Here is a 15,234-nt window from a genome sequence, read left to right on the forward strand (position 1 = left end):
TGCGAGTTCTCCTCTTCTGGATACAGTACTTTGGTTTTTTTTTTTTTTTTTTAATTTTATTGATTTTTTTTTTACAGAGAGGAAGAGAGAGGGATAGCGAGTTAGAAACATCGATCAGCTGCCTCCTGCACACCCCCCACTGGGGATGTGCCCGCAACCAAGGTACATGCCCTTGACTGGAATCGAACCTGGGACCCTTGAGTCTGCAGGCCGACGCTCTATCCACTGAGCCAAACCGCTTTCGGCTGGATACAGTACTTTGGAAAAGAGATGTTTTGACGCAGTGGCGTACCCTTTATTTATTATTTCTTCAGCACTTAGAGTCAGCGTCTTAGGCCTTGGGAGGACAATGGTGGGCAATCCCACGCTGTCCTCACCCTCGTGGGACGTGTGGTCTGGGGGACAGGCGTCAGCCAATCATGCGAGACACGCCCAGTGACAACTGGAATGAGGGCCGTGTCACCCGGCCTTCAGCGGTTGGAAGCACTCGACGTGCCGTATATGTCGCTCTTTTTATAGATGCCACCCTCCTCCTTAAACAGGATGCAGTGCTCCCGCAGCCTGGGGCAATTCCTGCTGTACTGAAGAGGCAGCTTGAGCATCACCTCTCTGATCTCAGCTCCCTCAGTTTTGTTTTCCTCCGTTCTTCTACATCGCCTAGTTAGATCTCTCTCTACAAGCACTGTATTGCAAGCGCCCAGTGCAGTGTCTGGCACAGAGTACGTGTCCAATCAAGGTTTGTTTAGGGAATAAATATTGAAATTACAGTATTTTGTTGTTGTTAGCCCTCACCCGAGGATATTTTTCTCATTGATTTTTTTAAGAGAGAGTGGAAGGGAGAGGGAGGGACACACAGAGAGAAACATCAATGTCACATCGATTGGTTGCCTCCCGCATGCACCCCAACCGGGCTAGGGATCCAGCCTGTAATTGGGAATCAAACCCAGGACCCTTCAGCCTGCCCACCCATGCTCTATCCACTGAGGCTGAGCTGAACCAACTAGTGCGAAATTACAGTATTTGATTACCTGTCTCAGGTGCTACATAAAACCGAGTGAATGAATAAAGCTTAAGGCTGCAAACATCCCTAAGGGAGATAACCTGAGCTGGAATGGATTTTAGGAATCATTAATTCCAACTATGTACTTTTATTTTATACCTGTGGCAACAGAGACTTAGGGAGGTTACATGAGCAAATCTGGCACAGAAGCCAGGGACAGGGCTCCCCACCAGGTTTCACACTCAGCTGTTACCAGTCCTTTGCCTCTTCAATGTGCATGAGTCTCAGACCTCCCCCAGCGGGTATATTTTGCTGGGTGGATGAAAGAAACTAAGAGCACAGATTAAAGTATTTGAGGAAAAGGGTGGTAATAAGGGAAGAATTAGTCAACCTTGTCTTCAGAAGTATTACTAGGGTTACAAGTCTGAAAGGGCAACCCTGTAATCTTAGAATAATTCAGGTTTTAAGTTTTCAGACATTACATATGATAGGTTCAGAGTTAGTATTTTGATACTTTGAAAGGAAATCGTTGGAAGCTGAATTTTTGAAATGTTGCTAAAATTAATAGTGACATACAGTTGTTTTGCAGAAAGTATGTTATTAGTTTAAAAGTAATACACATTTTTGGGAAAGTGATGTTTCAAAGTAACTTATGCATTTGAAAACCTTTACAAGATTTTAGAAAATACAATTTTATGAAAAAAAGATGTGAATTAAAAATCTTACGTTTTGATGGCAAGAGCAGAATAGATTTTTGTCATTCAACAAATATTAACTGTTTACTAACTAGCAGAATGCTACATGCTATAGTAGATCCAAAGCTGAATGAGTTGCAGTCTCCTCCCTCAAGTAGCTTACAATCAGGTAGAAAGGAAGACATGCGTTCAGATTACTAAAATACAAGGCAGTGTGTGTTGTAAACCCTGAGCTGTGAGAGATCGCTTTTGGATTGTCATTCTAGAAATATTCCTTAAAAATGTTTCATCTAAACTGGAACTGGAATTATGGCCTTGCTTTAGATGCAATACTGACTATTCATTATACCTAAACATTAAGTTTTATTTAGGCAGATAAAACAAATCCCAATTTTTCTGTTTATTTTTATTGCAGATTATTTGAAAATTTATAGTCATACTTCAGGACTAGTGTGCATATATTATTATAGAGAAGTTAGAAAAATATTTTGGGTATATCTATATCTATATATCTTAAAAAATATATTTTAGAGATAGAGGAAGCGGGATAGAGAGAAACATTGACCTGAAAAACATTGTTTGGTTACCTCCCATATGTGCCCCAAATCCTGGGTATGTGTCCTGACCAGGAATCAAATCCACAACCTTTTGGTGCACAGGATGCCACTCCAACCAATTGGCCCATCTGACCAGGGCTATTTTGGATATTTTTAATGGGAATGATCACATTGCTGTAATATTATTTAGTTTATACTACATATTCCACTTCCTTTTTAGAATAGAGTTGCAAGAACCAATGCATATTCAGAGAGTGTTTTGTATAACATTCTCATATCTTTTTTATAAAGAACAGTTAAAGTCAATTCTTTAGTTCCAGTGGCTCACATACAGTAGTCTTTCATAACTTAATCTTATCATTATACTAGAGGCCCAGTGCTTGGGGTCCCTTGGCCTGGCCTGAGGGGATCGGCTGAAACGCCCAAACCGGCAGTCCTACATCCCCGGAGGGAAGTAGTAGTGCACGAAGCGGCAGGTGGCCGGGGAGGAGCTGGAGCCCAGGCTGGGCACTGGGCCACTCCTACTCATCCTGGCCAGCTGCACCCGCTGCTGCCACTGCTCAGTAGGCTAACTGCTGCACCGCTGCGGTCTCTGTGTGCGCGCCTGTCCTAGGGCAATACCAGGATTGATTGAGAAGCGGCTGCGGGCTTGTGCCCAGTCAGTCCCAATTTTGGTCCCGGTCCGGATGGGGGAGGGGCGCACAGGGGGAGTGTCCATGGGAGAGGCTCAGGCTGCCACAGCTGCACTGGCCAGCCATGAGCCCAGCATCTGGCGCCCTGTTGGTCAGCTGAGTGGTGTTCCCACTGTGGGAACGCATGACTACCAGAGTGGGGGGAGGGGGGAAGCGTCTGTGTTAAGCGACTGCCCCCTGGTGGTCAGTGCGTGTCATAGCTACTGGTTGAGTGGTTGAGTGGTCGAATAGTCACTTAGGCTTTTATATATATAGATTCCACTTTGGTGAGGAACTTTTTTTTCTTAAAAATTTTTATTGCTGAAAAGACATTAATAGCTTTATTTTATCATATACTTATGCCAATTAAAAAGAAAAACAGTGGGCCCCCAGAGAAAAAGAACAGTTATTAAATAACATTTGACATTAATATTTGTGGCAACTATAATTTATCATCAACCTGAATCTTTATTATGTTATGATTAGAGGCCCGGTGCACAAAAATTTGTGCACTCGGGGCGAGAGGGGTGGGGGAGGTCCCTCAGCTTGGCCTGCACCCTCTCACAATCCAGGACCCCTTGGGTAGGGTCCCTAGGCCTGGCCTGAGATCAGGGCCTATCAGGGATTTCCTTCCCCAGGCTGCAGGTAGCTGCCCCACCCCTTCCCCTGCCACCGGTGGCCTCCCTCTGCAGGCAACAGGCTGGGGTGCAATGGCTTGGCTGGCCTGGGCCTCCCTCTTTCTTTGCTGGGGGTGGGGCCAGCCCTGCGAGGGGCTGTCTGCCTACTTGATCGCCCCTAACCGCTGACCTGTCGACCTGATCTCCCCTAACCACTTGCCTGCCTACCTGATCACTCCTAACTGCTGGTCTGTCTACCTGATCATCCCTAACCACTATGCCTTCCTGCCTGATTGCCCCTAACCACTTGCTTGGGGGCGGGGCCAGCCTAGCAAGGAGCCGTCTGCCTACCTGATCTCCCCTAACCACTTGCCAGCCTACTTGATCACCCCTAACTGCTGGCCTGTTGACCTGATCTCCCCTAACCACTTGCCTGCTTACCTGATCACCCCTAACCTCTGGTCTACCTACCTGATCACCCCTAACCACTCTGCCTTCTTGCCTGATTGCCCCTAACACTTGCTTGGGGTCGGTGCCATCCCGGCAAGGAGCCGTCAGCCTACCTGATCTCCCCTAACTGCTTGCCTGCCTACCTGATCACTCCTAACCACTCTGCCTGCCTGATTTCCCGTACCCGCTTGCTTGGGGGCGGGGCCAGCACTGACTTCTGGTTTGTCAGCCTCCGGTCTTTACGTGTCGTTATGACCCAGGGTTTTTATATATTAGGATGCCTGGCTCAGGAGTTAGCAAGCTATACATAATGAGAGGCCAACAGTTTTTTAATGAAAATGCTTTTGCCTTTTCTAAGCCCTTTAGGGGAAGATAGGGGCTTGTGAATGACACACTAGGTCAGTGGTCGGCAAACCGCGGCTCGTGAGCCACATGCGGCTCTTTGGCCTCTTGAGTGGGGCTCTTCCACAAAATACCACGTGCGGGCGCGCATGTACAGTGAGATTGAAACTTCATGGCCCATGCGCAGAAGTCGGTTTTCGGCCTGGGTGAGTCTATTTTGAAGAAGTGGCGTTAGAACACTCAAGGGGCCAAAGAGCCGCATGTGGCTCATGAGCCGCGGTTTGCCGACCACGGCACTAGGTGATATTAGCATACTTTCTTCCACCCATGAGTTTTGGTTGTTGAAGGTATTCTACCACCAGATTAGCTTAATCTCATTTTCTTCTGGGAATAATGCAGCAATAATAATAATTGCTAATAATGAGAGCAGTTACTATGTGCTAGGTACTGTTATAAGCTCTTCATATTTAACTTTATAATAATCTCTAACCTAGGAAACTGAATATGGAATTTAAATGAGGTCATAAGGCTAGGAACTGGTAGAATTCAATTTGAATCCAGATAGCTGGCTTCAGAATCCATACTGTACTATAGCTAACTATTGTATTATACTGACTTTCAAATATTTACTCAATGTCTTCTCATTTCTAGTCTCTGTTTTACATTTGATTCAGTATAATCAGATATATCTTTCTAGAATACCATTTCCATCGTCCCACACCCTTGTTCAAAATCTTTCAATGACTCTCAGTTACTATCAAGATAAAGTTCACAACATGCATGGCCCTCTCACAGTTTTGCCTCAAAGCAAACTTTCAAGCCAGCCATGTCTTTTTTCTTTCTTTCTTTTTTTTTTTTTCATCAATCAACCTTTAATGTCCAAAAGCGGCATGTATGCAGAGCATAGGAGATGTGGCAGGGTCTCAGCCCCAACTCCAGAAATGAGGGAAGCCAGCCATGTCTTTTATTACTCCCCAACTATACCTTCATCCTAACTGAAGTGCTCTACCACTTTTTATTCCTCAAACATTGCTTTGCAATTCCTTTTCTGTCTCTGTGCTCATCTTCTCAGTGTTCTCATAATTACTTATCAGATATTTATAAATATTACAGACATATTTTTGGGTAAGAAACAAATTCTCACACCGGTCCATATGGGACTTGTATGAGCTATTTGAAAAGCTCTTATTTGTAGCAGGGAGTTGGAGATAACCTGGATGCCCATCCTTGGAAGAGCAGATCAATAAAATGTCATGGATGAATAGCATGGAATTTAGGATCATAGAGTGACTGCATATCTTGGTTTGCCTAGTACAGCCCTGTTTAACCTGTTATTCCAGTGTAATTATTAATAGCACCCCCCTTTACTCACATGATTTTGATGGTAAATTATATGGCCATTTTAACTACACAGTAATTGGAAATAGTAGATTACATATACATATAGCAACATGAATGGTTCTTAAAAACAGTGTGCTTAGGACCAAACCAGAGAGGGTCGGACCTGCATTACCACCATTTGTCCACCATCCAGAAATGAAATATCATTGCTGACATGTGCACATAAGGAACTGTTTGACATTGAAATTGGGTGTCAAAAGAACTGTTGGCCCAGAAAGAAACTCACTACAGACTTATTCATTTGCCTTTCAGCATAACCATTATTGCTTGTCTCATTTTCGGTTCTTATAAGTCTATTTCTAGTAGCACATGATCTCACTCATCTAGGGGAAATGATGAACAACATAGACTGATGAACAAGAACAGACCCAGAAACAAGGAGGCATGGATCAGACTGTCGGGCCTCAGAGGGAGGGTAGGGGAGGGTGGGGATATAGGGGAGAGATCAACCAAAGGACTTGTGTGCATGCATATGAGCCTAACCAGTGGTTAAGGACAATAGGGGGTGGGGGCATGCATGGGGAGGGGTGTGGGCTGGGAATGGGGGGATGAGGACAAATATGTGTTACCTTAATCAATAAAGAAATTAAAAAAACACAAAAAAAACAATGTGCTTAAGGAAAAGAGTAATAAATTAATACCAGTATGTAATACAATACCATTCACATACATTAGAAATACTTGCATAGTACAGCACTACACAATTTTTAATATATATATATACACAAACAAAATAATGTACATTAAATATGAAAAGACATCCCTGGCCCTTGTTGCTCAGTTGGTTGAGCATAGTCCCATGTTCCAAGAGGTCTCTAGGTCAGGGCACATGCCCAAGTTGTGGGCTCAATCCCCAGTAGGGGGAGTATAGGAGGTAGCCAATCGATGTTTCTGTTTCCCCCTCTCCCTTCTTCTCTCTCTAAAATAAATTAAAAATATTTAAATAGAGCCGAAACTGGTTTGGCTCAGTGGATAGAGCGTCGGTCTGCGGACTGAAAGGTCCCAGGTTCGATTCCGGTCAAGGGCATGTACATTGGTTGCGGGCACATCCCCCGTGGGGGGTGTGCAGGAGGCAGCTGGTCGATGTTTCTCTCTCATCGATGTTTCTAGCTCTCTATCCCTCTCCCTTCCTCTCTGTAAAAAATCAATAAAATATATTAAAAAAATTTAAATAGAAAGGACAGTTGCTTATGGAGGGGCAAAGACTGGAATGAGGCTTGGAGGTTAGAAGGAATAGGAAATGAACTTCCTATGGACCGATAATGAGAAAGTATCAGGAAGTGAGAATAACTGTTCAACTAAAACAAGCACACAAAAAATGACTATATAGCTCCCTAACTTAAAGTTCTTTAAAAGCTTCCCAACATCTATAGGATCAAGTTCACATTCCTTATGAACTGACTCCTGCATACATCATTAATGTTACATCTTACTGCATTCTCACTGCCACCATGTAGGCCATAGCATTGCATATATTTTTTTCATATGCATATATGTTATATTTACAAGGTGGGGCAAAAGTAGGTTTATAGGTGTGAGTGCATGAAGCACAGAGTTTATTCTTGAATCATTATTAGTTATTTTTATTATTTTTCATAGGAACAACTGTAAACCTACTTTGCCCCACTCTATATATAATATACTAGAGGCTCAGTGCACGAAATTCGTGCACAGGCTGTGTGTGTGTGTGTGTGTGTGTGTGTATGTCCCTCCGCCCAGCCTACACCCTCTCTAATTTGGGACACCTCGAGGGATGTCTGACTGCCCGTTTAAGCCCAATCCTGGTGGGATTGGGCCTAAACGGGCAGTCAGACATCCCTCTCACAATCCAGGACTGCTGGCTCCCAACCACTCGCCTGCCGGCCAGCCTGATCACCCCTAACCACTCCCCTGCTGGCCCGATTGCCCCTAACTGCCCTCCCCTACAGGCCTGGTCACCCCCAACTGCCCTGCCCTGCAGGCCTGGTCACCCTTAACTGCCCTGCCCTGTAGTCCTGGTCCCCCCCAACTGACCTCCCATGAAGGCCAGGTCCCTCCCAACTGCCCTCCCCTGCAGGCCTGATTGCCCACAACTGCCCTCCCCTACCGGCCATCTTGTGGTGGCCATCTTGTGTCCACATGGGGTGGCCATCTTTGACCACATGGGGGTGGCCATCTTGTGTGTTGGAGTGACAGTCAATTTGCATATTACCTCTTTATTAGATAGGATTAGGCTAAGAGCTAAAGCCTTTATTCTAGAGAATGAGGGCTGACTAAAGAAAAAAGTTTCATGTGAACTGTTTCAGAAGACCTTCACTATCAAAGCTATAATTATCATTGAAGCAATAGTTAATATATAAAAAATCCTACCTTATAAAAGAGAAACATGCAAATTGACCGCACCTTCACTACGTCCACAGCCAATCAGAGCGAACAAGATGGTGGTTAATTTGCATATGCAGGCGCTGAGCGGCCTGGGTCCAGGAAACATCCTCCGGACCCAGGCCGCTCTTAGCCTGTAGGCCCGTGCTTAGGTCCTGAGCGGCAGGGGTCCCAGAACGCCCCCTGGCTACTCGAAGCCTATGGGTGTAGGCACCAAGCCACCCGCCCCGCCCCCAGTGGCTTGCAAAGGCTCCTGCCCGAAGCAGCAGTTTGAGGCCATGCCCCCAGCCAGGCGCCTAGGACCGGGGGCTGGCTGCAGGCCTCTGGGGTGTGCCGAGACCCTGGCAGCTACTGCTGCATGCTGCCCAGGGTCCCTGCAAGCCCCGAGCCTGAGGCCCATGGTCAGGCTGGCTGCTGGCCTTGGGGCGTTTGGAGACGGGGATGTTCCCACCCCACCCCAGAGGCTTTCCAAGCTCCAGCACCAAGTGGCGGTTCGTGTCCATGCCCCCAGCCTAGCGCCCTCCACAGGGGGATGGCTGCCGGCCTCTGGGGTGTGCGGAGACCCCGGTGGCCACCACCGGGTGGCAGGGACACGCCCCTAGCCCAGTGGACACAACCCAGGGGCTGCATGAGCTGCAGAGGATACACCATTTAAAAAATTTTTTTTATTGATTTTTTTTTACAGAGAAGAGGAGAGAGGGATAGACAGTTGGAAATATCAATGAGAGAGAAACATCCATTAGCTGCCTCCTGCACACTCCCCACTGGGGATATGCCTCCAACCAAGATACATGCCCTTAACAGGAATCAAACCTGGGACCCTTCAGTCTGCAGGCCCATGGTCTATCCACTGAGCCAAACCAATTTGAGAGTAAATACCTTTTCTGACAACTCATTGGCTAAGCTCCCTGTAGGCCACCACTTGCAGTGTTCTTGGTAATTTGGGTTATAAGAATCCAAGAAGGTGATCTAGGGTTTTTCCACCACACTCTTGAAGGAAAAAATGAAGGTCCCTTGACGGGTCCCAGATTGGAGAGACTGCAGGCTGGGCTGAGGGACAACACCCCCTCCTGCCCCCCTTCCCACCGTGCACGAATTTCGTGCACCGGGCCTCTAGTTATATCTATAAGATTCCTCATGAATCCTGTGTAGACTGTGCTCTTTCTTGCCTCCTTGCCTTTGCACATGTTTCCTTTATACTTTCTAGAGAATTCTTATTCATCCATTAAGACTAATTTTAAATGTCACCTTAAAAGCCTTTCCTGACCTCCTCAGGGTGAAGAACTTTCTCTTTTGCAATTCCATGTTTCATACTTATCTTTATTTATACTTACTGCTTTTCTTCCACTAAGTGTATGAGCCCCCAGTAAGTCTGGATCCAAGGAGTCATTGAATCTAGGTCAGTGTCAGCATATCAAAATAGTAGCCTTTAACAATGAATTGCAGTGTCTTTGTGTTTCTCTAGTCATCAGCAGTTTTTTTTAATTTAAAAGATGAAATATTTAATATGACTTTTGTGAACTTAAGCTAATAGTTAATCATGTATTTACTTTTTATCCCAGTGTCATAGACTAGGTTTTGATGACTGAAGTTATTGAAGAACTAGCTTTTTAAAAATTTTATTATTAATTTTTTTATGCTCAGAGAAGTAGTAATCATTGGAAAATGCATTCTTGGTGGTAATATTTATTAACTTATTAAGGTAATTTAATGTAATTATAGAAATTCCTTGAACTATTTTTGGGTGCAAAAAAAGAAAGAAGGATTATTTTTAGGTGTAAGAAAGAAAATGGAAGAGTTGAAGAATTGTTGCCATCTGCTTGCATTTCTGTTAGAAACCACTTACTCTGAAACCAGTAAGTTGTAGATTATTTTGCAACTAAGCTCTGTATTTATTTAAAGACACAAAAATCCTAGAAGTGATTTGGAAGTAAAATACAGAATTTTAACTGAAATATATGATAAGCAAGTATAATTTTATAGTTGTCTATATAAAATCAATACTCTACAACCATATCATATAATAATGGCAAATTTACATTCATGTAAAATATTTTAATTTTGCACAGCACACAACACCATAGTAGGTGCTTAATTAAGAGTAGATATGTTAAAACATAAAATATATGGTCTTTGGACTCATTATGATATTGAACATTCATTTCCTTGAATAGTCATGTTTTCTCTCAATTCTAAGTTGTCAATGTTATATTCTCTTCTACACCATATTTGTCACTTTTTTGCTTGACTTCTACTCATCTTTCAGTCTCATCATAGACATTAGTTCCTCTGGGAAGCTTTCCTTGACCCTGCCTATACCCCAACCCCCCAATGTCCATGCTCCTATGGCACGTTTGTCATCATGTAAATATATGTTAGCATTTCCCAATAGACGTAAACCCATCTGATCAAAGGTCATACCTATCTTATTCATTTGTATCCCTGTCACATAGAGTAGATGTTAATAGATAGTTATTGAAAGAAAAAATAAATGAATGAGTGACCATTTGAATTAAGGGCCTGGTAAGCAACATTAGCCTTACAGGCCACAAAACCATATTTACTGTAATGGCAACTTTATTTCAGTGTCTTAAAGAAAAATTCTTTTTTTAATAACTATTTTATCTATTTGTATGGCTCACAGTAAAAATAATGGTACACTTTGGAAATTCATTGGCACAAGGTACACTGCCATAACTTGAGGGACATTATATATATATATATATATATATATATATATATATATATATATATATTTTTTTTTTTTTTTTTTTTAAAAAAGGAACTAAAAAGGAAAAATATCCCCATTTCAAAACACTGCATTACATAATTTTACCTGCCCAAACATACCATTTACAAATATCTGGTCAATAAACTCCTGACATCCATAAAAATGTAGCTTTCTTACTAAAATGCAAGAATTTAAAAGAAAGATATCTAAACAAGAAAAGACAAAAACAAACTGGAATGAAAGCCAAGATATCTAAAATCAGTGTTTTTTTTGTTTTGTCTTTTATACTCTTCTCTCCCTCTGCCATATCCTCCTCGAGTTCCAGGCCCCATTCCTCTGGGACCCTGTCCACCCACAGGTATCTCCCCCTCCCCCCAAATTATTTTATTTTATTTAAAAATATATATATTTTATTGATTTTTTACAGAGAGGAAGGGAGAGGGATAAAGCGTTAGAAACATCGATGAGAGACAAACATCGATTCAGCTGCCTCCTGCACACTCCCTACTGGGGATGTGCCTGCAACCGAGGTACATGCCCTTTTGACTGGAATTGAACCTGGGACCCTTCAGTCTGCAGGCGAATGCTCTATCCACTGAGCCAAACCGGTCAGGGCCTCCCAAATTCTTTTTTTTTTTCTTGGTTGTATTTATTTTATTTTTTAAAATTTCTTTATTGACTAAGGTATCACATATTTGTCCTCATCCCCCCATTCCCAGCCCACACCCCTCCCCACACATGCCCCCACCCCCCTGTTGTTCTTAACTGCTGGTTAGGCTCATATGCTTGCACACAAGTCCTTTGGTTGATCTCTCCCCTTTACCCCCACCCTCCCCTACCCTCCCTCTGAGGCCCGACAATCTGATCCATGCCTCAGATTGTTTCTGGGTCTGTTCTTCTTCATCAGTCTATGTTGTTCATTATTTCCCCTAGATGAATGAGATCATGTGCTACTAGAAATACACTTATAAGAACCGAAAATGAGACAAGCAATAATGGTTATGGTGACAGGCAAATGAATCAGTCTGTAGTGAGTTTCTTTCTGGGCCAACAGTTCTTTTGAGACCCAATTTCAATGTCCAACAGTTCCTTATGTGTACATGTCAGCACTGACATTTCAGTTCTGGATGGTGGACAAATGGTGGTAATGCAGGTCCGACCCTCTCTGGTTTGGTCCTGGGCAACCTGCAGTGATGCACAGCTGCTAACTGCTAGTATGGGAAGGCCACGTCAGTGTCTTCCATCTCTGGACTGCTTCTCTTCTGTCTTCATGGCTGGAGTAGTCCTGTCGATTCCTCTCTGTTGCCTCCCAAATTCTTTTAAATAAAAATATTTCCTTGCCCCACTTATACAAGGAAATTATGAGCCAAAAGATAGCTATATTAATTTCCTATTGGTGCTATAATAAATTACCACCAACTTAGTGGCTTATAACAGTACAAAGGTATTATTATTCTTACAGTTCTGTAGGTAAGAAGTCTGACATGGTCTCATTGGGCTAACATCAAAGTGTCAGCATGGCTGTGTTCTCTCTGGAGGCTGTGGGGAGATTCTGTTTCCTTGACTTTGCTAGCTTCTCGATGCTGCTTGCATTCCATGGCTATGGCTTTTTCCTTCAATTTCAAAGCCAGAGTGCAGAATCTTCAAACCTCTCTCTCACTCTTTCACTAAGTCTCCTGCTTCCCTCTTTCTCTTATAAGGACTCTTAGGATTACATTGGACCCACCTGGACAATTCCGGATACTCTCCCCATTTGAACGTCAGCTCATTAGCAACCTATTTCCATCTACATTCTTCTTGCCATGTAAAGTAACATATTCACCCGTTCTGAGAATTAGACAAGGACATCTTTGATGGGCCACTTTCCTGCCTACTATAACAGCTTAGCATTTACATTAGTCCAAAAGAAGATGCCATCTTTTCTCAACACAAAATAATAATAATAATAGATGATAAAATGATTGGGTGTTTATATGTTACTAGAGGCCTGATGCATGAAATTCGTGCACTCATAGGGTCCCTCAGTCCAGCCTGTGCCCTCTCGCAGCCCAGGAGCCCTTGGGGGATGTCTGACTGTTGGACATCATTAGTGCTGCCGCAGAGGTGGGAGAAGCTCCCGCCACTATTGCTGCGCTCGCCAGACATGAGCCAGGCTTCTGGCTGAGCGGTATTCCCCCTGTCAGAGTGCACTGACCACCAGGGGGAAGCTCCTGCGTTGAGCATATGCCCCCCTGGTGGTCAGTGTGTGTCATAGCGACCAGTAGTTCCTCTGTTCAGTTGATTTGCATATTAGCCTTTTATTATATGTTATAGCTATGTTCTAGGTGCTTTACATTTATTCTCATCAATCCTATGAAGTGTGTACTATGCTCATTTTATAGATGAAATTTAGGGAAAGAGAGGTTAAAGAGCTTAGTAAAGTTCCATTTGAACCTAGATAATCTGATTCCAGGGGTTTTGCTTTGTTCAGGATGGTAGATAGAGTAGATGCATCTCTTAAAACATATCTTTACAGTGTAAAGTACTATGTTTTAGGTATTGTTAATTATTAGAATATATAATATGTTTATAATGTTGCAAATTTAGTTGGGAAATAATTATTGCACATCTTTTGGGCTAAAGCAAGTTATTTGGAATTTGAGGAAGATACAAAATACTTATGATTCTCTTGAAAGAAGGCATCAAACATTTAAGAAATATTTGACTGGGTATTCCCCACTATGGATTTATGCTTTTTCCTTGTTAAAACAGATAGTATGACACTTACATCTGATGTAAAAATCGGAATAGAAGAATTAGAATAAGAAAAATTCTATTTTATCTCCCATTTTCCTGAGTCTTTATACAGTAGTTCTCTTTTGGTGTTTCCTCATGTCCTTTATTTTTTGGTGCCAATTGCTAATGCTCTCTATGAACCCCTCTTTGTCACTAGGAAACATTAGAATAAGAGATAATTTTATTCACATATGAGGAAAAGGGATAAGAACGTAAAGTAATATGCCAACTGGTCTAAAATTATATAAAAACCTATACGATTAATTTATTAGCAATGATGAAACAGAGAGTAATGTAAACAGAGTTGGATAGTAAGCAGGAAAACCTTAATAGAATTAGTTTTAATGATTTTTGACAAAGATTGGCAAGAAGGAAAAAATATTTGTGGTGAGGAAAATGACAAGTAAAAAAAGATTCTGAAACAGGAATTAGCTAATCACATACAGGAAAAGGAAAGCAGATATATTTGACTAGGGTAGTGGCCTCCCCTGAAAATAGATAAGAATTTCCTTAGAGCAGTGAGGGACCACACCACTGGAGTTAATGAATCAGAAGAGATATTGTTTGAGAGGTTTCCTGGGAACCTTGTTTACTATTGTGTCTCTAGAGAAATTATCATGAAATCTAAACTTGTTTTTCAAATGAATGTTTGGAAATAGCCCATCTGTAAATTAAGACCTGCCCAGAAGGTAGTGTGGTAAATGGAAAGGGCTCTGCATAATGCTCAAATGGCTGACATGTAATATCCCAAACAGCTGTTCTATGAAAAGTCCCTGCAGGTGCAAGTTTATTTAAAAACAGACCACAACACAGGTGCCGTTCTCCTTATAAACAATTAACCACAAAACACTACCCTAAAAGTCTATGTGGAAAGCCGTTGGAAAAAAAGAGAATTCAGTTTTTTGTCTTAATTTTTTAATTTTTCAAAGAACTGGTGATGCAGTGTCTTCCTCATGTTTTAAGTTTTTTGTGAAGTTAACTGTTGCCCCCTGATGTCTTAATATAAATTTTACATACACTGATTGGATACAGACACATATTTGAAGAAATTCTGCATTCAAGAACCAAAATGTTCAGGGTTAAAAATGCCAATTAGAAGAAATGTCTCCATATAGAAGTGAAAGACATAATAATGGCTTTTGATTTTGTGGGAGGTGAAATGGACTGGAAGTTAGGAGGCCTGTGCTCCACCTTTAGCTTTAGAATGACTAAGATTGGTTACAAAGTTCAAAATAGACTTTAAACTTGTATAATTCACACTTTATAAAGAAGTGCATGGCATCATCTACTATAACTCTCCCCTTCACTCTGCTGCAGCTCCAGGGCCTTCCTCCCTGCTACCCGTCCTGTGCAGACCAAGCTCTCTCCTATCTTGGGCCTTTTACTTGCTGCTTCCTTTCTTTTTGGAAAACAAGTTTGACTCTGTAGTAGGCAGAATAATATCCCTCCAAAATATGTGCATGCCCTAATTCCTAGAACTTGTCAATATGTTACCTGTTACATAGCAAAAGAGACTTGGGAGTTGTGATCAAGGGTATGGGCCTTAAAATGGGAAGATTATCCTTGGTTATCTGAAGGGGCCCAATGTAATCACATGAACCCCTAACACACAAGAGAACTTTCTCTAGCTGGAA

The sequence above is a fragment of the Cnephaeus nilssonii genome (assembly GCF_951640355.1).
Source record: "Cnephaeus nilssonii genome assembly, chromosome: 1".
Taxonomy (NCBI): Eukaryota; Metazoa; Chordata; class Mammalia; order Chiroptera; family Vespertilionidae; genus Cnephaeus; species Cnephaeus nilssonii.